Raw genomic sequence first — 25,244 nt, forward strand, 5'->3', positions numbered from 1 at the left:
CAGAGGACCAATCAGGAAACCGGATTTTTTCAACTCTGGGTGGAGGGAAGTTTGTGTCTGAGTCTTTGTTTTCTGTCTGCCTGCTTTCTCTGAGCTTTGGAGAAGTATTTCTGCTTTCTAATCTTCTGTTTCCAAGTTGTGAGTACCAAAGAGTTTGTTTCTTTTGTATTTACATGAATATAGTGCTGGAGTGCTTTGATTTGTATTCTTTTTGAATAAGGCTGTTTATTCAATATTTCTTTTAAGCAATTGACCCTGTATTTGTCACCTTAATACAGAGAGACCATTTGTATGTATTTTCTTTCTTTTTATATAAAGCTTTCTTTTAAGACCTGTTGGAGTTTTTCGTTAGTGGGGAACTTCAGGGAATTGGGTCTGCAGCTCACCAGGGAATTGGTGGGAGGAAGAAGTCAGGAGGAAGTCTGATTTTGCATTCCCTCTGGGTGAAGAGGAAAGTGCTTTTGTTTCCAGGATTGGAATTACAGAGGGTGGACTCCTTCTGCTTAGATTCACGGAGGTTGCTTCTGTGTATCTCTCCAGGAGCACCTGGAGGGGGGAAGGGAAAAAGGATTATTTCCCTTTGTTGTGAGACTCAAGGGATTTGGGTCTTGGGGTCACCAGGGAAGGTTTTTCAGGGGGACCAGAGTGCCCCAAAGCACTCTAATTTTTTGGGTGGTGGCAGCAAGTACCAGGTCCAAGCTGGTAACTAAGCTTGGAGGTTTTCATGCTAACCCCCATATTTTGGACGCTAAGGTCCAAATCTGGGACTAAGGTTTGACATGGGGGAGAGAGAGCCAATGGAATCTTGTGTTCCCTTCCATGTAGGTGACCAGATTTTATAGGATCAGTCCTCATATTTAGGGCTTTTTTTAATATGGACTCTAATTAACCCCCCCTGATTTTTCACATTAGCTCTCTGGTCATGTAGAAGAGGAGCTGGCTGGCATGGCATTTCCTATTGCACTGCATATACCTCCCACTCCAGTGTTCAGCTCTGGCCTAAACTAGAAAACTGGTGTGATCTATTTTTAACCTCAGGTTTTAGAAATGATACTGGCAACACTTCATCATCGTTGTCTGCACTTGCAGCTAAACCACGCTCAGCAGCCATTGTCAGCAAGGGGTCATTCTTCTAGTGTGGGCTAGATTGTAAAATGGAAATAGCATGCTGAGAAACACTTCAGGAAAGTGCTCCTCTTCAGTGCAGCTTCCTGGGAACAAGATCCCTAAACACTGAGCAGCGTGGCAGGAGTCAGGAACCGCAAATGGACGTTTCACACCCTGATATGATGGCATCTGCATTTCAAATGTGTGATTCATTTGATTTGTGCTAGTCAAACACAGCTGGTCATTCTTTGTATTTCATTTTTCATGATCACAGCTGCTCTGTGACTGCACTTGCCTACCTAATAAGCTGTAATGGAAAACCTTTTATTTCACAAACTTATGTCACTGGCTTGATGGAGAGCAATTTACCAAGCTAGAACATATAAATGGCTGAGTTAATGGAACACGTATTTATGGTTAAATTATTTACCATAATTGTTTCAATAGTACGTAAATTGATTTTGGGTTGCAGTTGAGAAGAAACTTTTTTGCCAATACTTAATATTTATTAGGTCTTTTTCAAATGCTTGGGAACTGAGGCCTCTTAAAAAGTAACGTTCTGTATTTGGGAGGGCTGGGGCCCAGGACAGCTTTTAGCAGTACAGAACTACTGCATCCTGTCTGAGGAACGAGCATCTTACCATGCCTTTTGTGATGGGCTTTGCTGGCATCTACTTCCATCATGTTAGCAAGTTCTGTAAGTGCAACCCTGGAGCAGCAGCCGCCAGTAGGGCTGAGAGAAGAATAGGTTTACACTTCAGTGTTCAATGCAACCAGTTTTCATTCAATGACCTTGGTCAATGAAAAGAGTAGGTCGGTCTTTATTGCCAAAGAATAAATGGGAAGTGAGGTATAAAAGTCGTTTCCTTGAACAAACTTGAATGGGGGAAGTGACTAGTAGAGGGTTACTGTGGAAAACATTTTCAAAAGCACCTAAATGATTTAGGAGCTTAGGGCCCATTTTCAAAGGCGCCTAGATAGAGCTAGATTTTAAAAGGTATTTAGGCATCTAAAAAAGCAGTTAGGTGCCTACAGGGATTTTTCTGACGTTCTTATGCGCCTAACTCCCATTGATGTTTGTTCCTGACTCATTTAGACACTTCCAAAACTTTGACCTACAAGCCTAATCAAGCTGTAAATGTGAAAATGGATTGTTTATGACCTCTCTTCTCTGACAAGATTTGGACACCTTACATTTGTAATCTGTTTTCTGTCGTGCTATACAGTGCTTGTGTGGGTCGCAACAGGTATCTAACAATACTTACCACTTCATAGGGGTGTTGAACAGAAAACGTAGTTGGTATTTATAAGGCATTTTGATGACGTAAAGGGTTATATCAGTGCTAGAATAAGAACTGCTAAGATACAATAGTCTAGTGTTTGTCCATTGGTACCATTTATGACATCTGAATTCTGGCAATTCTCCCTTAACTACCATATCTGTAAGCAACATGCGACCCTTTTTCACTTTAGCAACAAAGACCGAAGTGCACTGAGAATCCCCTGGGGCTTGATGATCAGCTGAGAGGAATGGTGACCTGAGACAGAGCTAGAGGATTGAAGCCAGTGATCAATCCCCAGGTAGGGCCTTGTGCCAGAATTATTATAAAATGGTAGAAAAAATAGATGCATCATTTTTAATGAGTAATAGTGTTCTAAACTATAGACATATAAACCTGCATATGAGCAATTTATACTGGCAAAATCTCCCACCATACTGTTCCTTTTAGAATTCTCAAGACACTGGCTTTTCTGGTACATGACTGAATAAGGGGAAATATGGCATCTTTCATCAGTAATCTAGGATAGTGGCAGTGGCTGGAGCCTAGCGTTTGAGGCATTATAAAAATTTTGAAAATGCACAGCAAGAATAATTGCACTTAACTATTTTAGTTTTGTTTTCTTAACAGTGAGGTACATATACAATATGTACCTTTTATTATTCATTGCCCTTTCTAAAAATAATTGAGCTTTGACAAGTGTTGCCAGGTGTAATTCAGAGGACTTCTGTGTTTTCAGTCCTTACGAGGTGAAATTCCCAGAAGAGACGGGTGGACTGTGGCCAGGCTACTGTATATTGCAGGTGAATAATTATGACTCCCTGTTCAGCACTGACTTTTCCCAACAATATCCACGCTGCAAAGGACATATTTACAGCTGTGTAAAAGATGGGCCTGAAAAGTGCAAGGCAGTAGCTTTGGATGCCTGGATTTCTGCTTCGTGGTTATATTTGCACCATTTGGTTTGAAAGACTTCTTTCTTTTGACAAATGTTACTTGCAATGAATCTGTTGTCTCTGCCAGAGCCTAGTTACAAGTTTTGTGGAACAATTAAGTAAACTCCCATCCATACTATAAATTTGCAGGTCTGGCTTTGTTTTATTAGTTCCAGAAATATCCATCTTTCAAAAATACAGCTGTGGGGAACATACATCGGCCTAGACTTCTGGGTTCTCATTTCTTCTCTCAGTGAGTGTATTCATTTCTTAGTAACATTTTGTTGCACAACACAATCCTTCTCTCACTTTCTTTCAGTGCAATACATCAAGGCAATAAAGATTATTTGCAGCAGACAAATTTTGGTCCCATTAATGTCAGTGTGGGTTATATCATTGGTGTGAAGGGGATCGTGATTTGGCTCTTCATATAGAGCACAATAGCTAACAAATATACTTGCCCTGATCTGTGCTCAGAACTCAGACTAAATCTTTGGAGGTTCAAGAACATTTGGTTAGTCATTTAAAAGTTAGTTTACATTTTATTCTCCTTTGCATGGCCTGGTTATGGCTTGGATTGGAAGCAGAAATGCCAAAATAGCACAAGAGAGACAAGGTGGTTGAGGTAATATTGTTTACTGGACCAGCTTCTGTTGGTGGAAGAGACCAGACCTGAAGAAGAACCCCGTGTAAGCTCAAAAGTTTGTCTCTCTCACCAACTGCAGTTGGCCCAATAAAGATATTACCTCAGCCACCTCGTCTCTCTGATATCTGGGCCCAACATGGCTACATCAACACTGCAAACAAAAATAGCAACAAACAAGAAAGACTGAGGATCTGGCCTTATATGTGGCATGCCTTTAATTCTGAAGAGTCCAGACTGCTTTCCAAATATATTAAGTTGACATGTCTCTGGATTTTTTCATCCACTTAAATGCAGCCATCTCTGGGTGAAATACGTCAATCATTTATCAGTGTATATATAGCAGCAATTCTATGTAACAGTTTAGAACAGGGAATGCAAAATGGATCCACTAAGAATCTAATTAGAAGAGCAGGTAGATTTAGACAGAAAGTCTAAGCTGGAGTTTGATTAGGACATGAGGATTAACATCTCTTCTGTTGCACAAAGTACCGTGTAAGAAGACAATTAATAAACCTTATAGGCTATCCCCAAATTCAGAATACTGGAAGTCCATGACGGATGGTCCATGATATGTGGAGGACGTTGCTTTTGCAGGAGAAGATTAATAGGGAATAAAAAGGAAGCATGTGGAGTGATTATAGGTAGCATAAGAGAATCGCTGCAAGTAAAGGGTGCTACACTGATCCCATTAAAGTCTTCTTCAAAATTCCCATCAATGGGTCCAGAATTTGGTCCTTCTGTCTTTAAACAATTTCTTCCCAAGAGCCAGTACAAGAAATTCCAGGTGATATAGGAAACCACAGAAGATGTACTTCTGGGTCTTTTTTATTAGTGGTTCTTTTTCCTGCTTGACATTGGCAGACGTGCTGCTAGGCATGGTGATGACAGCCTTAAGGTATATCTTCACTGCAGAGTTAGCCTGGGCATATGGGTATTAATATGGGTATTGCCTCCACCCCTCTCTTGTCCCACAAAAACCCTCTCATTTGAGTTTGGTGGTGGTTTCATTCCTCGATAACTGGTTCTTAGTCTGGTAAACCACCCAACTTTGCAGTGACGATAGAGGTTAAACTACTCAAGTGCTTGATAGTCCTTCAGTGCCTTCCCACAATTCCCTCCATGTGCCCAGCAGAGCAGGCAAGATCTTCTACAATTCACTGGAAAAGAATTATTAGCAGCTCAGCTTACAGCCCCATAAAGAATCATGGATACGCCCCTAGATGTCCTAGCAACACACATGGGTGAGAGCAGCACCAGTGAGGACCCAGCAAGTTGTGGCTGGTCACTCTTAGACTAGACTAGACCAGCCCAGGTGCTCAGTCCTGGATGCTGATCACTCAAGATAACGCTGCAGTGAAGATGCAGCCTCAAGGTCTGAGCTCCAGACACATGCTTTGAGCTTTCCTACAGGCTACTCTGAACATGTATCCAGCTGTGAGAGAGACACCTCAATATTGATGCAAAAACTATAACCTAACTTTTAAAATTATTAGGCTGTTATAAACTTTTGTGTCTTTACTGAATATTAATATGGAGCTACAAGTGTGTTACATTCAGGATCCCTGAAAACATGACACACGGTTATCTAGTTATATTACAAAATATTTAAACAATTTCATTTCCTGCTGAATGCTAATAAAACTGAAAGAGTGACTCAGAAAATTGACTGAATAAAAAGAAAGAGTTAAAACTCTAACATGAGATGTTTTGAGAATCCCTTGCTATAAAGACAAAAGAAACATAATTGTCAAAAAAGAATTACAACTCTAATACATACATGCATTAACAAACCATATTCATATGATTAAGAGGCTCCTTAGGACAACCTCCTAAGGTATCGAGCCAGTGAAAGGGTGACAGCAACCAACTGTGAATCTAAACAAGCCTGGAAGAGGTGTGTTTTCCTATAATCTCATGGAAATAGAAAAGTATCTAACCCCCCCCACAACTCTGAAGTGTGCACTCCTTTCTCTCATGCACCCGTGTGCACACACACACACACACACACTCTGCTGTTCGCTTAAATAGCAAAACACTCCACAACTCATCCTGGCCATTTCTACAAGCAAGCTACACAGGCAGCTAAGACTAGAAAAGACTCAAAACAGAAACCAACCCATAGAAAACTTTCCTGTAAGATTGTGTACTCGCAACCCACAATGCCCCCTTGTGTCAGGGTTTGAGTCACAACGGGTCCTTATCTCTAGAGCCTCCTGCAGGCTAGCTGCCTCTCACTGAGTCTTCTGTAGCTCAGCCCTCCGGCCAAGTCACATAAAGTTCAGTTCCCTTCTGGGCTAACAAGAAGACCCATCTGAAAGTTTGCAAATATCCCAACACAAAAGAATCTTCAGCCCCCCTCTTGGGCCATTCCTCAGCTTATCCTTTGTGGTCCATTTTCAGCCCCACTCTGGGCTTGATAGTCCTTCCATTGGCCTTGCACGTCCCTTCCTCAGGGGCTGGTAGGGAACTCTTGAGTTCCAACATAGGAACCCTGTGTTAAGCAACTAGGTCTGCTTCCTCAAACATGCAGCTGTTTCCTTGGGCTACCTCTTACCTCTACCCCCTGCCCCCTTGTGCTGTGTTCCCTCAGCTTATCCTTTTGTTCTCAAGCATCTGGCTTCTCCCCAGCTTCTCTTTGCTAAACTGACCGCTCTTCTGCTCCGCTTGGGCTCCACTGAAGTACTTTTAACTCAGGGCTTCCCTCACAGGAACCTGACCTGCTCTCTGTGGGGTTCTCTAGATAGGAAAGTTCTGTCTCCTCCGCAGTCTCCCTTTGCACCCTGCTATTAGCTGCCTTAAACTCCTGGTGTTCCAGGGACTATACTGACAGAAATCCAGAGGGTGAGGCCTCGCCTTGCCAAGTTAGCATGCTGAATTGTGTGATTAATTCCATCTGTTACATACTCTGTACACAATAGGATGCAAGGATGCTACCAGCGGGTCAGGCTTCTGTGCCAGATATGGACTGACTATAGAGCTTTCATCACTGGATAGAGATACTAGAGATGTGGTCTTTTTAAGACATTTTAATGCACTGCTTGCTATAGATATTACCAGCTAAAGTAAGGTATGCAGTGTTGTAGCCCTGTCGGTCCCAGGATATTGGAGAGACAAGAGGGATGAAACAGCTTTTATTGGTGAGGTAAATCACATCTGGCGCTACCTAGTGGTTGATTATAATACAGTAGTAACATTTCGTTTCATCTCCTCCTTTAAGTTTGACATTCCTACTATTTACAAAATTTACACTATCTTTAAAGTTCAATACGTATCAGTCTGTTAAGTGTCTCTGAACTGTGCTGGTTTTCTAATTACACAGCCTGAACATGTAACAGCTTGGTTGTCTGGCTGTCCATTAGTTGCAACAACTGTCTCTTGTTGGTTTAGAATCTTTGAATCTTTTTCTATAAATGCAGAACAAGAAGAGTTTATTGTTCATTCTGAGGAACAAACTGAAGATGTCAATGGTTTCTGCTGAACTCTCCACTGTCTGTCTCGATAACTTATGATCTGGGCAATTAATTATTTTTCTTTATGACAGCTGAATTCTCCAGCCTTCCTCCATCCAGTTTGACACACAAACAATCATCAGGTTATAGACCTGGTAATTCTTTGAGTTATGAAAGTGTTAAGCTATTTTTATCCAGCTTGGCTTCTCTATTCATGTCTGGCCACTCTGCAGATAGAACAATAGTTGGAACAATAGTTCTGATTTGTTTTCCCATCAGGAGTTCTGCTGGACTATATCCAGAGATGCTATTGGTGTTGAATTGTAGTTCAGAAGAGCAAGGACTGGATCTTCCTAATGAAGGATTTTCTTGGCTGTCCATATAACTCCCTCAGACTCTCCCTTCACTTGTGAGTAATGCAGGCTGCTACTAATATCATCAAAATCATATTTCATTTGGAATTACTTAAATTCCACTGCAGTGAATTGTGGTCCATTGTCCATCCCTAGTTGTTTCAGAATATCAAAATGAGCAAAAGTGCACTTCAATTTCTCGATAACATTATTATGTCTTTCAAGTACATTATTTCTATACACTTGGAAAAATATTTCTCTATGAGTAGGTAATGATGTCCTCTGAATTCACAATAATCTGCAGCCAGTCTCTTCCAAGGTAGAAGTGTTGTTGTTATTAAAGATGTGGCTCCACTAATTAGGTGCCTCCTGGACCCTGGAGAGGATGTGGAAAATGAGGAGGTGGTGGAAATACAGGGCAGGTGGGGGAAATATAGGGGGTAGGTGAGGGAAAATAAGGGGTGGGGCCTAGGTTTGGGGGCGTCCCATCCCCAGCTGGGCTGCATGCAGCAGCTGGGGAAAGACGTGGCTCTCCCAGTTCCAGCGGCAGCCCCTCTGCAGTTCCAGCTGCGCTGCGACTGTTGGAAGAGACGAGAGTCCAACTTTCAGTCTCTCCCACCCCCAGCTGCTCTTCGACGGCTGGGAGAGACTCCTGGCTGGAGAATAACTCTAGTAACCGTGGTTCTTTTTTTAAAAAGAATCCAAATAAATCATCTCTTCTTCTCCTCAAAACTGTCATTAAAAATCACATTTAATAACTATCTTTATAATCACAAAAGTGACAATGTATGCCTAGCTTTTGCATTGCACTTAACTGGTACATAGGCTAATTAATCTAGTTCCTAAAATGAATGCTACCTCCACCAACTGCTTAAATTATTTGGATTTAGCTTTGTCTGGGAACATGTATTAGGGTTTTAAAGTTTGATTTGCAGTATTACTCTTGTATTTTCTAAACTGTCATGTCCCAGTTCTGGGGCTACAGCGGCCAGAAGAGATGGCTCTCCCCAAACACATTCTAAAGCTTAATGGAAATCACTTGTCTGGATTTCCAAGTGATTTCCATTAAGTTTTAGAATGTGTTTGGGGAGAGGTATTGAAAACCATTAAGGCCAGATCTTTGCTACCTGGTATAGCCCTGGCTATTCAGAGTACTGCCACCAACTCATAAATAGCAAGCACTGGATTTGGTGTTAGGTGCTTTGTAGGATGAAGGCTTTATTTGCAAGCTCTTTGAAGCAGGGATCTTGCCTGCAAACTCTGAAGCCAGTGTTAATGTGCTCCATTTACTTAAGAGGCTTGTGAAAACATAATGAGCCTAATCCAAGTGTTTGAGTTGGTGATACACACTGTGTGAAACCATGAGAACTTTGCCTGTTTCTACAGGACTCTGTTGCACTTGCACAGTGTGGGTCCTAAACACTCATTTAAAATACCCACAACCAACCACTTGATGTTTTACTTCCCTTCCTATTTTCAGTCTTGTCACTTGTTTGTGGTTTTGTTTGCTCTGTCTGTTGCCTTATTACTTATTTTTACTGTTCTCTGTGTGTGAAGTATTAAAGTAAGAGTTGACATCCAATAAAATTGTATAAGCCTGAGTGAATGCCTTTTATTCCTTTCTAGTATCAGAAAATATTGTATTAATATTTGTAATGAGTGCATGACTATTTCTAGTTGACTCATAGATTTGTTTAGCACCTCTGTATGCTAAAATATAGTGTCAGTCTAAACAGAAAGGCAATGCCAGGTTTAGATCCCTCCATATAACATTTTAATCTGCCTTTTCAGGAGATGTAATAAGCATGTCTCCATGCAAATTCCACTGGGGTTGAAGGAAGAAAGTACAGATTTGTCTTCAGCTCTCTGACTAGAGTGATCATATTTCCCTATGCTGAATATGGGACACCTGGTAAAATTACTTGTATTCAAGCAAATTCAACAGCAATCAATCAGAACTATGCAGTACAAATGTTCAAATTAACATCAAGTTGACTGAGCCCCTGTTAAAAAGAAATACTGCATAGCTGGAATCTTTTATTTACCTTCTTATCTTTAAGTTTTGCATGGGGAGAGGTGGTAAACACTCACGTACACCTCTCTCACACGGGGGTGGGGGAATGACTGACCAATCTGACCCGACCCTCCCTGCATGGCGCTCTGTGCCCTCCATGCCTGGCTGCGCCCCTGGAAGGGACCAGGGCCATCATTAAGATTTATGAGGCCCTACACGGTATTATTAAACTGGTGCCCCTATGCCCAATGGCAGCCTGGGCTCACAGCCTGCAAGGGGAGGGACAAGGCAGCAAAGGATACTGAGCTGCCTGGCACACCTCACGGTGGCAGAGAGTCACAGTTCCCCGCAGATACCCCCATACACCTCTCCCTCATGCATTGGTGCCGGCTCATTCGGCTTTGTGAATAGGGCCCCTGCCTAAGGACACTGCAGCACATGATGGGTGTGCTGGAGCCAACCCTCTCTTATCTGCTTTCATGGGCGGTGGGTGAAGCTGCTGCTTGGGGAGGCTAGCTCCCCAGTCCTCCTCTTCTGCCTGTGGCCCCATCCTTACTCCACCCCTACTCTGCACCAGGCCCCATTCCTGGTCTGCCCAGGCCCCGCCCTCTCCCCACTGTCTCCCTCCTCTCTGCTCACCCTCTTCCAGCCAAATCCCTGAATCCAAATGAAACAAATTACATTAGAAAGAAATTGCAGCCGAGCGGTTTTTTTCAAAAGAAAATGGAGCATGTTTTCTACTGCATGCCAGATGGTGAAGAGTGGACATGCAGAAGGTACCTAATTAAAAGAACTAAACTTGTGAATAAAAAATGTCAGTCACAGGTATTTTGATATACCCTGAAGTTTTCCAGAGATTTATTTTTCTTTATGACAGCTGAGGCCTGTCCACACTACGCTGTTAAACTGATTTTAACAGCGTTAAATAGATTTAACGCTGCACCCGTCCACACTACACTGCTCTTTATATCAATTTAAAGGACTCTTTAAATCGATTTCTGTACTCCTACAAAACGAGAGGAGTAACGCTAAAATCGATATTACTATATCGATTTAGGTTAGTGTGGATGCAAATCGACGTTATTGGCCTCATTATTTTACAGTAGTTACCCACAGTGCACCACTCCAGAAATCGACGCTAGCCTAGGACCATGGATGCACACCACCGAATTAATGTGCCTAGTGTGGACGTGCACAATCGACTTTATAATATCTGTTTTATAAAATCGGTTTAAGCTAATTCGAATTTATCCTGTAGTGTAGACGTACCCTGAATTCTACACTACTACTGGTAGTAGCAATGGTGGTAGCGCTAGCGTAGATAGGGCCCAACCCTGTATCCAAAAGAAACAAAACTCATACCATTCATAGCGGGACAGCAATAAGTGTTCGGGTGACACAAATGTGGCAGTAATATTACAGGTCCCAGTACAGCAAAGTACTTAAGCATAAGCCTTACTTAAAAAATGTGAGAAGTCAAACTGAACAAAATGGGACTATTCATATGGTTAAAGTTAGACACATACTTAAGTATCTCGCTGAAATGGGGCCTAACTGAAACATTTCAAATTTGTATGTTTAAGCTTTGGAACAATAACTTTCTTTCCCAGATGTTTTTTCTTTTAAGTAAGTTGGAAAAGCTAACAGTCTTAATGTAAAGTTAACAAACCTTTTGGTCTGGGATATATATAGCTGACCTGGAATATCCTGCATATTTTCTAGTCGTCTTAGTCTTTTGTTAAAGTCCAGATAACCTCATTCTTCATATGCCTGCTCTTATGTATTCCTCTAGGTTTTTTTCCTTTTATAGTTCACACCATGATACATTTTAAATGAAAAATTCTACCCGAGGCCATGGTGAAGGACTAGGTAACCCTATTTTAAAAATACTAGGGTTCAGATATGTATTATTGCTAACCAGAAGTAACAGCAAGATCTTCCTATTACTTTTCTGCATGGAAGGCTACAGTTAATACACTTGCTGATTTGTGCTAATGTTACCCAGTGCACATGTATTATTTATTTATTTGTACTGTCATGTTGCTGCTTACACCCTTCTTTTAAGTCACTTCTTTTGACCTCAGTCAGTCCTGGATTATTATTACAAGTTCCCATCACTTCAGATAATGTATTGTCAATCTTATCTTTGAAGAATTGTTTATAAATTGAATTACAAAAGTAGAGCATCCCCCATTGCTGAAGAATTGTGGTGCGTCAGATCATCAAAAACAAAACAATAATTTACAACATATAAGGAGCCCAGTTGCCTAAGCATTGTCAAATGCTTTGTAGCATCACAGCATTGAGGGGTGTTTTGAGGAGAAATTTAAAGGTAGCTAAAGTAGTGGGACTTTGCAGATTTTTTCAAGAGAGTTCTTCAGATGCATGAAGGGTATGAAGATGTGTGTTGGAAAATTTGACTAATCGGCAGTTAAGGTTTGCATGTTGATAGAGAGTAGACAGATGTCAAGAGCTCTATATATAACTGAAAAGAGACAGGGCAGGAACAGGCCATGAAGGGCCTTAGAAATGAAGACAAGTAGTAGCCAAAATGTGCTCAAGACTGCAAGAAATAACATGACAACTGGCTGTCTCCTGACAATAGGGGAATCTAGAATAAGGAATAAGTTGGCAGATTTTATTTTCTTTCCCCCTTTTTTGGTGTGTTTGTGTGGGGGGTGGTGAGAGGTTCTGGAGGATAAGAAGAAGCAAGAGATGTGCTCCCATCAGGGCCAACTATATACATGAAAACTTCAAGAGTGCCTGTTATTAGTATGAATATAACAACAGTGAGTTAACCCCAAAGCTCTTCAATTTTCACTTGCTCCTTACTTTGGCAACATATATATTGATGCCAATAGAAGTTTTGTCACAGGAAGGACTGAGTACAAGCAAAGTAAATACATCCTGAACTGGCCCAATACTAGTAACATAGAATTGCTAAATACTATACTAATAAAATACATATTAATCTAATAATACTAATACTGCTAGTTTTTCTTCTGTTCTACTTTTCTTCCTGAGTGAAACTGCAAGAAACTTCTGTGGTGTGACTCAGGAAAAGTGCTGATACTCAACTGCTACTGAAGAAAAAGAGTTAGGTGCTTAATCACTTTGACTACAGATTAATCCTGATTTATGTCCTACTTTCAGTACTGAAGGCGTCTTTGAAATTTTCTAGTCTTGCATGTCTGGACTTAAATATAACTGGAAAGTCCACATTCTATTCTATTCTATTCTATTCTATTCAGGTTCTTATACCAAGCTCATCACCATAGTAGCTGAGCGCCTTCTAATAGTGTATTACGTGATGTGACTAATGTCTGTGCTTCATTGGATCAGCCGGTACAACAAAGAAGGGTTACATATCTATCATTTTCACAAAATGATTGATAGGAGGACTGTTTAAAGCCAAACTGCTGCCCATAATGGTATAGCAGTTTAAAGTACAATGTTCTTGGTGCAAAGATGCAGCTGCTGCTGAAGGTGATTGCTGGTTTTCTCTTCGTTGGTAGGACAGGGATTTAATTACCAACCTCACAATATATTTTTTGGGACAGTAGATACATCTTTTCCTTTCTGCACCAATCATCGTATTCTCAATGGCTGACGTGTGGGACCAGGAGTAACTTTCAGTTTACTGGTAGATGTGGGGAATTTTTCTCTTTCCCTCTCAATATAGTATAGTGAACCTACAGTAGGACTGTGACTTTGAACCCTGAAGGGCACAGAGAAGACTTATGTGCAAAGCTGGAGGGCTGGTATTTGTTTGGTGATGTGGAGCTGGCTGAGGCAGTGATCATTTTAAAGTTTGTGAGACACTATGTTGATTTGCACCATAAATTATGCACCTTACTCTTCCTGCAGGACTGCTATGCACATTTCTTGGCTGAACTCAGTCCTTGGCCTCAGTGAAAATAACCTCTCTGGAGAGCAGAGGAAATGAAAAATTTGATATTTGGCTGAACGCTTCTTGCTGAGTTGGTTGTCATTACATTAGTGACACTGGAGCACAAAGTGGCTGGAAAAATTTGTATAGTGGGGGTACTGAGAGCCATTGAACCAAACTGTAAATCCTGTAAGCCTTACTTTAAATATGTGAGAAGTCAAACTGAACAAAATGGGATTATTTATATGGTTAAAGTTAGACACATGCTTAAGGACCTTGCTGAAATGGAGCCTAACTGAGAAATTTCAACTTGTGTGTTTAAGCTTTGGAAAATAACTTTCTTTACCGGATGTTTTTCCTTTTAAGTAAGTTGGAAAAGCTAGCAGTCTTAACGTAAAGTTAACAACTCTTTTGGTTTGGGATATATATAGCTGACCTGGAACAGCCTGTATATGATGGAAACCACTTTCAGCCGGGGGTACAGCAGCACCTCCAGTACCCATACTCCCAGCACTTATTCTGGAGCATGTTGTGTGGATGTGGAGTGGAGTGGATGTGTATAAGCTCTTGTGGAAAGAAGATGATCACAAAACACAGGAAGATCTACTTCTGATGGCTCTTCTCAATCAATTACTTCCTCTAACTTGAGGAACAGCCAAATTAATACTAAATAGATATAGAATAGATATAGATAAGAGTATCTAAACAAGATTTCTGCAGTGCTGGCTCCTTCAGTTCTCAATCATTCCTGGAGGCACCAAATTGCCACTTACTGGAACTCCCTGTTCTCCACACCACAGAGTCTCCCAACGAGCTCTCAGAGACGCTTAATACTGAACATGCCAACAGATAAATTCCACTTCACTCACTGGCCCTTTGAGTGAAGAATGTTACAACTTGTCATCAAAGGTTAGGAATTCTGTATTATAGAATCATAGACTATCACGGTTGGAGGGGACCTCAGGAAGTCATCTAGTCCAACCCCCTGCTCAAAGCAGGACCAATCCCCAACTAAATCATCCCAGCCAGGGTTTTGTCAAGCCTGACCTTAAAAACCTCTAAGGAAGGAGATTCCACCACCTCCCTAGGCAACCCATTCCAGTGCTTCACCACCCTCCTAGTGAAAAAGTTTTTCCTAATATCCAACCCAAACCTCCCCCACTGCAACTTGAGACAATTACTCCTTGTTCTGTCATCTGGTACCACTGAGAACAGTCTAGATTCATCCTCTTTGGAACCCCCTTTCAGGTAGTTGAAAGCAGCTATCAAATCCTCCCTCATTCTTCTCTTCTGCAGACTAAATAAACCCAGTTCTCTCAGCCTCTCCTCAGAAGTCATGGTCTCCAGTCCCCTAATCATTTTTGTTGCCCTCCGCTGGACTTTTTCCAATTTTTCCACATTCTTCTTGTAGTGTGGGACCCAAAACTGGACACGGTATTCCAGATGAGGCCTCAGCAATGCCGAATAGAGGGGAATGATCATGTCCTTCAATCTGCTGGCAATGCTCCTACTTATACAGCCCAAAATGCCATTAGCCTTCTTGGCAAGAAGGGCACACTGTTGACTCATATCCAGCTTCTCGACCACTGTAACCCCTAGGTCCTTTTCTGCAGAACTGCTGCCTAGCCACTCGGTCCCTAGTCTGTAGCAGTGTATGGGATTCTTCCGTCTTACGTGCAGGACTCTGCACTTGTCCTTGTTGAACCTCATCAGATTTCTTTTGGGCCAATCCTCTAATTTGTCTAGGTCCCTCTTTCAGGAGCGGCGCCAGGGTTTTTGGTGCCCTAGGCGGGGGTCCTTCCTCACTCCCGGTCGTTGGTGGCAATTCTGTGGTGGGGGGGTCCTTCTGCACTCCTGGTCTTCGGGGCACTTTGGCAGCGGGTCCTGGAGCGAGTGAAGGACCCGCTGCAGAATTGCCGACGATGACCCAGAGCGCGGAAGGACCCTCTGCCACAGAATTGCCGCCGAGGGCGGCAAAATGACGCCTTCTCAAATCCTGGCACCCTAGGCGACTGCCTAGGTCTCTTAAATGGAAGCGCCGGCCCTGCCCTCTTTATCCTATCCCTACCCTCCAGTGTATCTACCACTCCTCCCAGTTTAGTGTCATCTGCAAACTTGCTGAAGGTGCAATCCACGCCATCCTCCAGATCATTAATAAAGATAGTGAACAAAACTGGCCCAAGGACTGACCTTTGGGGCACTCCGCTTGATACTGTTTGCCAGCTGGACATGGAGCCATTGATCACTACCTGTTGAGCCCGATGATCTAGCCAGCTTTCTATCTACCTTATAGTCCATTCATCCAGCCCATACTTCTTTAACTTGCTGGCAAGAATACTGTGGGAGACAGCATCAAAAGCTTTGCTAAAGTCAAGGAATAACATGTCCTCTGCTTTCCCCTCATCCACAGAGCCAATCATCTCATCATAGAAGGCAATTAGGTTAGTCAGGCATGACTTGCCCATGGTGAATCCATGCTGACTGTTCCTGATGATTTTCCTCTCCTTTAAGCAGGGCCGGCTTTAGGGTGATTCCCCCGATTCCCCCAAATCAGGCCTATGCCCCTAAGAGGGCCCCATGCCCCTAAGAGGGCCCCACAACATCCCTAAGGACCTTCTGCTGACGTGCCGCAGAAGGCACCGGCAGCCAATAGATCTGCTGCCGAAGTCCCGTCGCTGTCTTTGGCGGCAGCTCTTTCGAATTGGGCCCCACAGTGCCTAAAGCCATCCCTGCCTCTAAGTGCTTCAAAACTGATTCCTTGAGGACCTGCTTCATGATTTTTACAGGGACTGAGGTGAGGCTGACTGGCCTGTACTTCCCTGGATACTCCTTCTTCCTCTTTTTGAAGACAGGTACTACATTATTCTTTTTCCAGTCATCTGGGACCTTGCCTGATCACCATGAGTTTCCAAATATAATGGCCAATGGCTCTGCAATCACATCTGCCAACTCCTTCAGCACCCTTGGATGTAGTGCATCCAGCCCCATGGACTTGTGCTCGTCCAGCTTTTCTAAATAGTCCTGAACCACTTCTTTCTCCACAGAGGGCTGGTCACCTCCTCCCCATACTGTGCTGTCCAGTGCAGCAGTCTGGGAGCTGACCTTGTTCGTGAAGCCAGAGGCAAAAAAAGCATTGAGTACATTAGTTTTTTCCACATTTTCTGTCACTAGGTTGCCTCCTCCATTCAATAAGGGGCCCACACTTTTCCTGACCACCTTCTTGTTGCTAAAATACCTGTAGAAACCCTTCTTGTTACTCTTAACATCCCTTGCTAGCTGCAACTCCAAATGTGATTTGGCCTTCTTGATTTCACTCCTGCATGCCTTTTACTCCAATCAGGAGTGAAATAGTTTCTTTCTGTAAGTGAATAACTGCAAGAGAAGAGGAAGGGAATGCACCTGCATGCTGCAGAGAGTAATGTTAATGGGTTTAATGAACCCAGACAAGATAGTATAATCTGTTGTCTCAATAGAGAAATGTAATTCAATATGAGACATAAATATGGGGCCAGAATCTAGCTAGCTCCTGTACAAGGGTGGGAGAATGCAGGGAGCATCTTTCTTACTTGTGCCCTTGCACAGAGGCTAGCCAGAAGTTTGTGGGGGAAGTATAGTCACTGCAACTCGCTAGTGCCCTCATGAACATTGGCTACCCAATGGGTGGCAGGGTGAAATCTGTCCGGATCACCAGCTGAGTTCACCCCCTTCCAGATATATATAGTTCAATATTCCCACAAAAGAAAGGATCTTCAGCCCACCTCCAGACCCCTGTGGGAGGTACGCCCATGACGCAGGGCTTACAATGTCTCTATCCGTTCCTCCTCTCCAAGGGGGAAAAAGGGGCTTATGTCCCTTCCATAAAAAGGGAGATTGATAGGGGAGCCCAGGCCCTCCCTCCCTACTGGGCTTCCAATCTGAGCCATATGAAAGGCAGTGATAGCAAAATGCCCAGATGTGCTTCAAAGTCATCTCTCTGGGCGACTTCCTAACATTTGCTTCCCTACAAGGCCTCAAAGTCTTTCACTGAAAGTCCAACAGAAAATAGCAAAAACAATTTAATTGTCAGCCCAGCTGGGCTCAGCTGGTAACTTTTTTCTTTGCAGGCTAGCTGCAGCTACCAACTGGCCCAAATTCCTGGGTTTCACTCCAGCGGCCTGAGGCTGTTAGTCCCACTCTCCCTCTATCCAGGGTTTCAGGCAGGCTGCAGTCCCTGATCAGCACATCTCCAGTTAGGTTTACAGCTCAAGACCAGACTCCCTGCCCAGGATTCTTTCAGCTCTGAGCCCAAGAGAGAACTCTCCTAGCTACCTCTCACCTGGGTCTCTTCCCTGGCTCCTCCTCTAGGGCATGGGGTAGCTGCTGCTTGCAGGCCCCTCCTTTGCAGTAAAGACTTCCACAGTGCCCATTCTTAGGAGCTCTCAAGATAGGGCTCTCCTCATCTACTGTCTCTCTCCTTCTTTTTCTTCAGTTTTGTGGTGTAGCAAACTCTTTTCCTGAGTCTGACTGCCGTGCAATGTCCTTTGTATCTTTTCAGGATTTAGAGTCTTGCACTTTTCCTGGTATTCTTAAAGAACTGCAGAAAAGCTTTTTTTATTGGATCCCATTTTCCTTCTATTCTTGTAGATGTAACCCTTCTGCCCCTCTGAGTTGGCAGCAACAAGGGCCGGGTTCAGTATCCAGGGGTTCCGTTTCAGTAACACAATGTATAACCGGCTCGAGCCCCCACCCAGTGACCTGGGACACTCACATACCACACCCCCCTGGGTGCCTCTAGGAGGCAATACTTCCCCTCTCGCAAGCACGGAGTCTGAGTGTAGCAAAATCTTTTTAATAAAGGAAGGAATTAATGCGGCATCCCATTGGAGAAACACCACAAACAGGGTTATAACACAAACCATAAACAAAAACCCAGCTCCAAGTATGTTTGGCACTGTCCTTTTTCCCCTTAGGGTTTTAAGTCCCATCACCCCAAAGTCCAACAACCCAAAAGTCTCTGGTCAATGCCACCCCAGAGTTCGAGAGTTTATCTGTAGAGGTCCCTCCCCCCCAGCCTGGATAGAGAGGGGCACCTTACGTGGTCCGGGGCCAACTGCCCTGCCTCTCCATGGGTTCTGCTTCCACCTTCTCCACGAACTGCTCCGCTTTACCAGCCGCTCCACGCTGCTCCTCCAGCCGTCCTCAGAAACTGCTCCGCTCCACCAGCTGCTCTGCTCCATGAGCTGCTCCAGTTCTCTCTGCAAACTGCTCAGCTCCGCTCGCTCTGTGGGCCGCTCCACCCGTCCCACAGCTACTCCGCTCTGTCAGCCGCTCTGCTGCCACCAGCCGTCCCCACAACTGCTCCACTCCGCCAGCCGCTCTGCTCCACAGCATATCTTCAGGCTCCCCCACTAGTTAGCACAGTACTCAGTGCTCTCAGCTCAGCAATTCCAGCTCTTTAGTGATCTCAGCTCTTAGTGGGGGAGCCCCAGTGCAAGTGCACCATTAGCCCAAAGTGATTTCAGCTCAATAACCTGTATTTAAATTCTTAAGGGAATAAAAAAATCAACTCTGACATTCCACATTGGAGAGAGTGCAACTGGTGCTTCTGGCTCCACAAGGCAACTGCACCACCAGGCACAAATATCTGTCCCCAGCCTCTCTCAATTCTCTGGGTTTTGGAACCCATGTCCCATGTCTAGCCAGTACCACCCAACTGAGGGTGAGCAATTTGTCACCAAGCAGTCCCACCGCTCAGCAGTCTGGGATAGGGTAGGCGTGCCTATGCAAATACACTCTCTGAAATTCTTTCCACCAGATGTCAGTGTAGAGCTTATCCTGACTCTGCTTACCTAGAGGTTGCAAGGAAAATGTTGTTACTTTAAGGCCTTTGAGTTTTCTATAGAAACACTTTCTTTCACAGGTACAGCTTTTACAATCCCGAAGGATATGATCTATTGTTTCCTGGACCTTACATGTTATGAATAATCCATCCTTGTGTATGTTAATTAGAAATAGATTACTATTTAATCTATTAGAATTCTAAATAGAGCCACTTTGCTCTTCCCCTGAGGACCTTTGATTATATAAAGGATTGACTGGCAGTGTAGTATTTTGGGTAAGAGCCCTACCATTTTCAACTTAGCCATGGAGCTGCTCCTTTGAGCAATCTCCAGCAGTCTAGGCTGTTTTGATCATTATGAAAACAGAGTGAATATCCTGTCCTACGCAGATGATCTGGTCCTGATTGCAGACAACCTCGACAGTCTCTAACAAATGCTTGACATCTCCAGCCAGGCTGCCACCTGGATGGGACTCCATTTCAATGCCAGAAAGTGTGCATCCTTGCATATTGATCCAGAGCTAACCCATGATCTTCCTCAAGGACGGGCAAGCATACTAACATCTTGGCATGCTGATGGATTTCCACATCCAGCAGACACCTGAGGATACCATCGTGGAGATCCTACGAGATGTGGCCAGGACTGACTCCTTCCTACTGGCACCGTGGCAGAAGATCAACTCCTTGAATACCTTCCTAATCCCCTGTATTTCACTCATCCTGAGACGATCTGCCATGGTGAAGGTACCTATTAATAAGGCAGACAACACCGTCCGGCAACTAGTAAAGAAGTGGATGTTTCTTTCCCAGAGGTCCAGCAATGAATTGGTGTACATCTCTCACAGGCAGGGTGACACTAACATCCCTTGATGTGATCACTCATGCCTTCCTCCTTCTGATGAGCCCGGATGCCACAGTGAGGGACATCATGTGGAGTGCCCTGCAGGATGCTGTAAAGAAGCAATCACTAGGACCCTCTCCAGTGAAGATGTTGCCACCTACCTGAGTGGCTCACTGGAAGGCAAATTTGGAAGAGATGGGGGAGACTTTGCTTTGCTCTGGACTCATGCCCACAATGCTACGTGATGGCTGGAGAAAAGTATTGGCTGCCGCTGGACGTGGTGCGAGGAATGCCAGGAGCTGGGACTCCTGGTGCCACAGGTGAAGAACATAGAGTTCACCATGATCACTCCAAGAGCCAAACCGTGCTGGAGAGGACCCCGAAGGATGCCATCTGCTGCCAATATGTGGAAAACCTCAAATAGAAGCTGGACCTGGGCAAGGCCTTCGAGGTGATGTGCAAGTGGGATGCCAGCAACCACTTCCTCTCCAGAGGCAGCTTCACCCAATTTGCTGACTGAAGGTTCATCTACAGGGCCTAGCTCAACTGCATCCTACTGAATGGAGCCATCAGCCATGGGAATTGAGACAAGCTATGCAGGAAGTGCGGCTATGCAATGAGACACTACCCCACATCTTGTGTAGCTGCAAGCCCCATTCTAGAGTCTGGCAGCTGCAACACAATGCCATCCAAGAGCCATCCCACCACCTGTAGGGAAGGTAGCCGTGAACTCTGCCATCCCTGGAGCTGACAGCCAACTGCGACCAGACATTGTCATCACCAATGAGCTAACGAGCGAGTGCTGACAGAATGTGGATTTGGTCAACACTACGCTTGGCTAATGCAGCAACTCATGGTGTCGGATGCCATCAAGTGGTCGAGGGACGTCTACATAGAACACATCGCGGGACATTGGCAATACCAGGAGGGTTGAACTGGAGTGCTGATGAGAATTGCAGTCAGGAAAGTCACTCAAATACTTTCCTGATGGACTGTTTTTTCTCTCTAAATGGACAACCTATCCAAAATTCTCAGTTACTGAAGGACAGTCTTCACTCATTGATATATTTTGCTTTCCATCACCAACTCTCTATAATTTTTTTCATGAGTAATGTACTCGAATGCATGGATGCTAGATATCTAAACTGTATTCTTAAATTCATTCACCTAAATTTGGGTTATTGCTGATTATGCACTTATGTTTCTTATTACTTTAAAAACAAACTTTGTATTTGTGGATAATCTAAGCACTATACCCAGATGTACAGACACTCTTTTCTCAACCTATGTATTATATATATTTTTTAATATTAGCTTTAATAAAAATTTTGGGTAAGATCCAAACTAATATTGACCTGGAAATGTGGCTGGTCTTTTAGGATCCGAAGAAAATTTTGTAAAGTGAGTGGAGTTTCAGGTAACTTCTCACTGTACTGGACCTAGGTGCAGATTGGGAAACAGAGAACTGGAATGCAATAAAGGGGGCTGGGTAATTTCTGTTTCAGCTTCTTGATAACCAGTGTGGGGATCAGAAGTACAGTCTGTGACTGGTTGGGGAGTTTAGCTTCAGTGTTACTCCCAAAACTGGTGGTTATTTGCTCTCCCTTTTGCAGTCTGCCCTGCCCTTGACACTTTCAGTGAGAGCTACTCCAGGCACCCTGTGCCACAAGGTGTTTAAATTACAGTTTGCTTAAGCATCAGAGGGGTAGCCATGTTAGTCTGGATCTGTAAAAGCAGCAAAGAATCCTGTGGCACCTTATAGACTAACAGATGTATTGGAGCATGAGCTTTCGTGGGTCAGATACATGCATCCGACGAAGTGGGTATTCACCCATGAAAGCTCATGCTCCAATACATCTGTTAGTCTATAAGGTGACACAGGACTCTTTGCTGAGTTTACTTAAGGGGATTCCTAGGTCAACTTGTTCCTGATTCATAGCATGTTTTGCTTGTTTGTCTGCCATTTCATTGCCTGCTATTCTGATGTGCCAGGATCCATGCTATTACTATGGTTATATCCAATTGCACCAGTTTGATTGTTAGCAGTAATGTTTTATTAAGGATATAATTCATGCTGTCAGACTTACCACTGTAAATTGCCTGCAGCTCTGATAAGGAATCAGACAGGTGGTGCACATCTAAAGCCCAATTTAGTGCTAGCATAATCCTTGTTAGTTCAGCTGTAAAGATGGATACAGAGTTAGTACGGCTTTCTTGAGTCCGACTGAGGGCATGCAGAAAGAAAGCTGTTCCCATATTTCCTGTTCCTGCCTCTTTTGAGCCAACTGAGGCTCTGCCCATAGTGTCCCCACTTATCACAAATATATTGATTTGCTATATCTTGTATATTTATTGTTCCTCTTTTATTTATGTCATTATATAATTCCATCTCTCTCTCAGGGGAATGCTTTTCCAGTGTTGGTCATATAGATACAACTTTACATCTTTTTGGATTTTCCTTGCTGTGAAGATAATTCCCTTAATTTTGTCTGTGAAGAATCTGAAGCTTTCCCCACTCTCCCCCGCTCCATTCTGCATTTTTCTCAAGTGCATCACTGAGTCTTTTGGCAAAGCTTTCAAGGTTTTGCCTTTTGGTCCATATTGCACAGACATCAGCAAATAATGGGATCCTTATTCCTCTAATCATTTCTATAGGGAGATCATTTATCATGATGCTAATGAGGGTTGGCCTAATTGCAGTCCCTGTGGAGTTCCATTTGCAACTGAATATGCACCAGAAAAAGCTTTCCCTATTTGGACTTGTATAGTTCTTCTGCTTAAAAATTCCCTTATCCAGTAGTACATTTTTCCTATAATACCATGGAGGCCACTTTATGAAGTAGTCCCTGTCTCCATGACACACTGCAGGCTTTTTCTACGTCCAGGAAGGTTACTATAATGAATTCTTTGGTTCTCATGCTCTTTTCTGCTTTTTTGCTTGGGCTGTGAGCTGGGAGGGTCCCAGAGCTCAGACTCCAGCCTGAGTCCAGAAGTCTACACAGCAATGAAACAGCCCTGCAGCCAGAGCCCCACAAGCCCAAGTCAGCTGGCACAGGCCAGCCACGGGTGTCTGCTGTGTAGATGTTCCTAGCGTGCATGTGCGGCATGCGAACTGCCTGCTAGTGGAGGCTAGCCTTCAGCCTCTCCCCTTTTGCCTGAGCCCTGCCCCCGACAGAGCTCAGAGCCTCCTCACCTCGGCTACCAGCCTCCCTGTCTCATCCCAGGCTGCCTGAGCACCCCAGCTCCAGAGTGCCAGGTGGGCGGCGTGGCCTCCAGTGCCGGGCGGTGTTGCCCCCAGCATCCCTAGCACTGGAGCACTGGGCAGGCAGGCTGCCCGGCCCCCAACCTCAGAGTGCCAGGTGGGAAGGCTGCCCAGTCCCCAGTGCCCACAGCTCCAAAGTGCCAGGGAGCCCCCCAGCCCAGCCCTGGGGGAAGAGCACAGGAGGGAAGCAGAAGGGTCCCGGGGATGGAGCATGGGCGGGGCTTTATTTCCTCTTCTGGCATTTCAGTTGGCAAACCATATACTACCCCTCTTGCTTCTGTGAGGAACTTGGGTAGCTGAGCGCTTATTTTAATTTTACCTACCACTTCTGTCTTAAGGAGCATCCCTACTGGTTCTTTGTTTTTACATTCCAATAACAAATCTCTGCCAGTCCTTAGCTCTTACTGTAACTCCAGCACTAGTTTAATACACTCTGCAATCCTCAGGGGGTTGATATCTCCTATCTTTATGTCCTTGCCTTGGGATTTTACTAGTATGTAACTTTCTCCATTTCCCTTTCCCACCTTCCTTTTCATTGGCTCTTCTGGTTCCAGAGAATCTACCCTTTTCTCTTTCCTTGTTTGTATCCAGTCTTCCTCAATGCTTTCCCTATCCTGATTTTCTAACCTGGCTTCATTTGTTATCTCTTCCATCTCACTCTGCCTAGCCTGTCAGCCAAGGGCCTCACCATCCATAGCTCTGCAGCTCCAGCCCAGCGCATTTCCCCTTCCGAGCTGATGTCTGGCTCCTCCTCCAGCTGGAGCTGGCTCTGCAGGTGTGGCAGGCTGGAGTCGCCTGAGAACTACTTCTTACCTGCTTCCCCAGTGTGGGGTTTATACACCGCATCACAGTGGTTGCCGAATGGTACTATAGCAAAGATTCAGGATGAAGTCTCAATGATGGGTGTACATTTGGCCCTCTAAATGTAATAGTAAAAATGAGGACTGTAGAATGATCACTTCTGAACATATAGTCTGGTCCTGTCTTTGGTTTGGTAGCTATTAGTATGACAGTCTTTGTATAATGCAGTATGATATTTATTGCTACTCTAAAACGCACCAAGAAATGGAACACATTAAAATAATATAAAAAGAAGGAAAAAGTAACACTACAATTCTACAAAACCCATCCTCCTGTGGGTAGTTCTTCCTCATGCCTTTGGACCTTTTGAATCTGAAGAAGGATTCTATGAGCATAAGTAAAAACGACTCACCTGAATAAGAACCTACAATTTTGGGCCCTGGAATAGTAAGGCAATGGGAACTGCTACCTGTGTGATGAAGCCTGGCTTTCCTCTTACATTTCTATCCTCTTTTTCATGTAGTCATGGCCTGTTTCCAAGGAAGTGATAAACAGCTTTTATTTAGCACTAGAGCCTCAGGACAAGAAACAACATGCTTTCTTCACACACTTTCCACTCCCCAAAGGCCAAGTAGGCTATTTCCTTAACACTTTTCAGTCTCTTCTATATCCTTTCAAGTTATTGTTTGTATCATTCTTTGAACATATGTGCTTAGTATTATTATTGGATTGGGCAAATACAAAAATGATTAAAGAGAGGGTGAAATGTCTGTAGTGATGGGGAAATGAAACTGGGTAGACTGTTTGGGTAGCATCAGTATTAAAGACTCAGCCTTTTAAATAACAAGG

Source organism: Gopherus evgoodei, chromosome 2 (genome assembly GCF_007399415.2).
Source record: "Gopherus evgoodei ecotype Sinaloan lineage chromosome 2, rGopEvg1_v1.p, whole genome shotgun sequence".
Classification (NCBI taxonomy): Eukaryota; Metazoa; Chordata; order Testudines; family Testudinidae; genus Gopherus; species Gopherus evgoodei.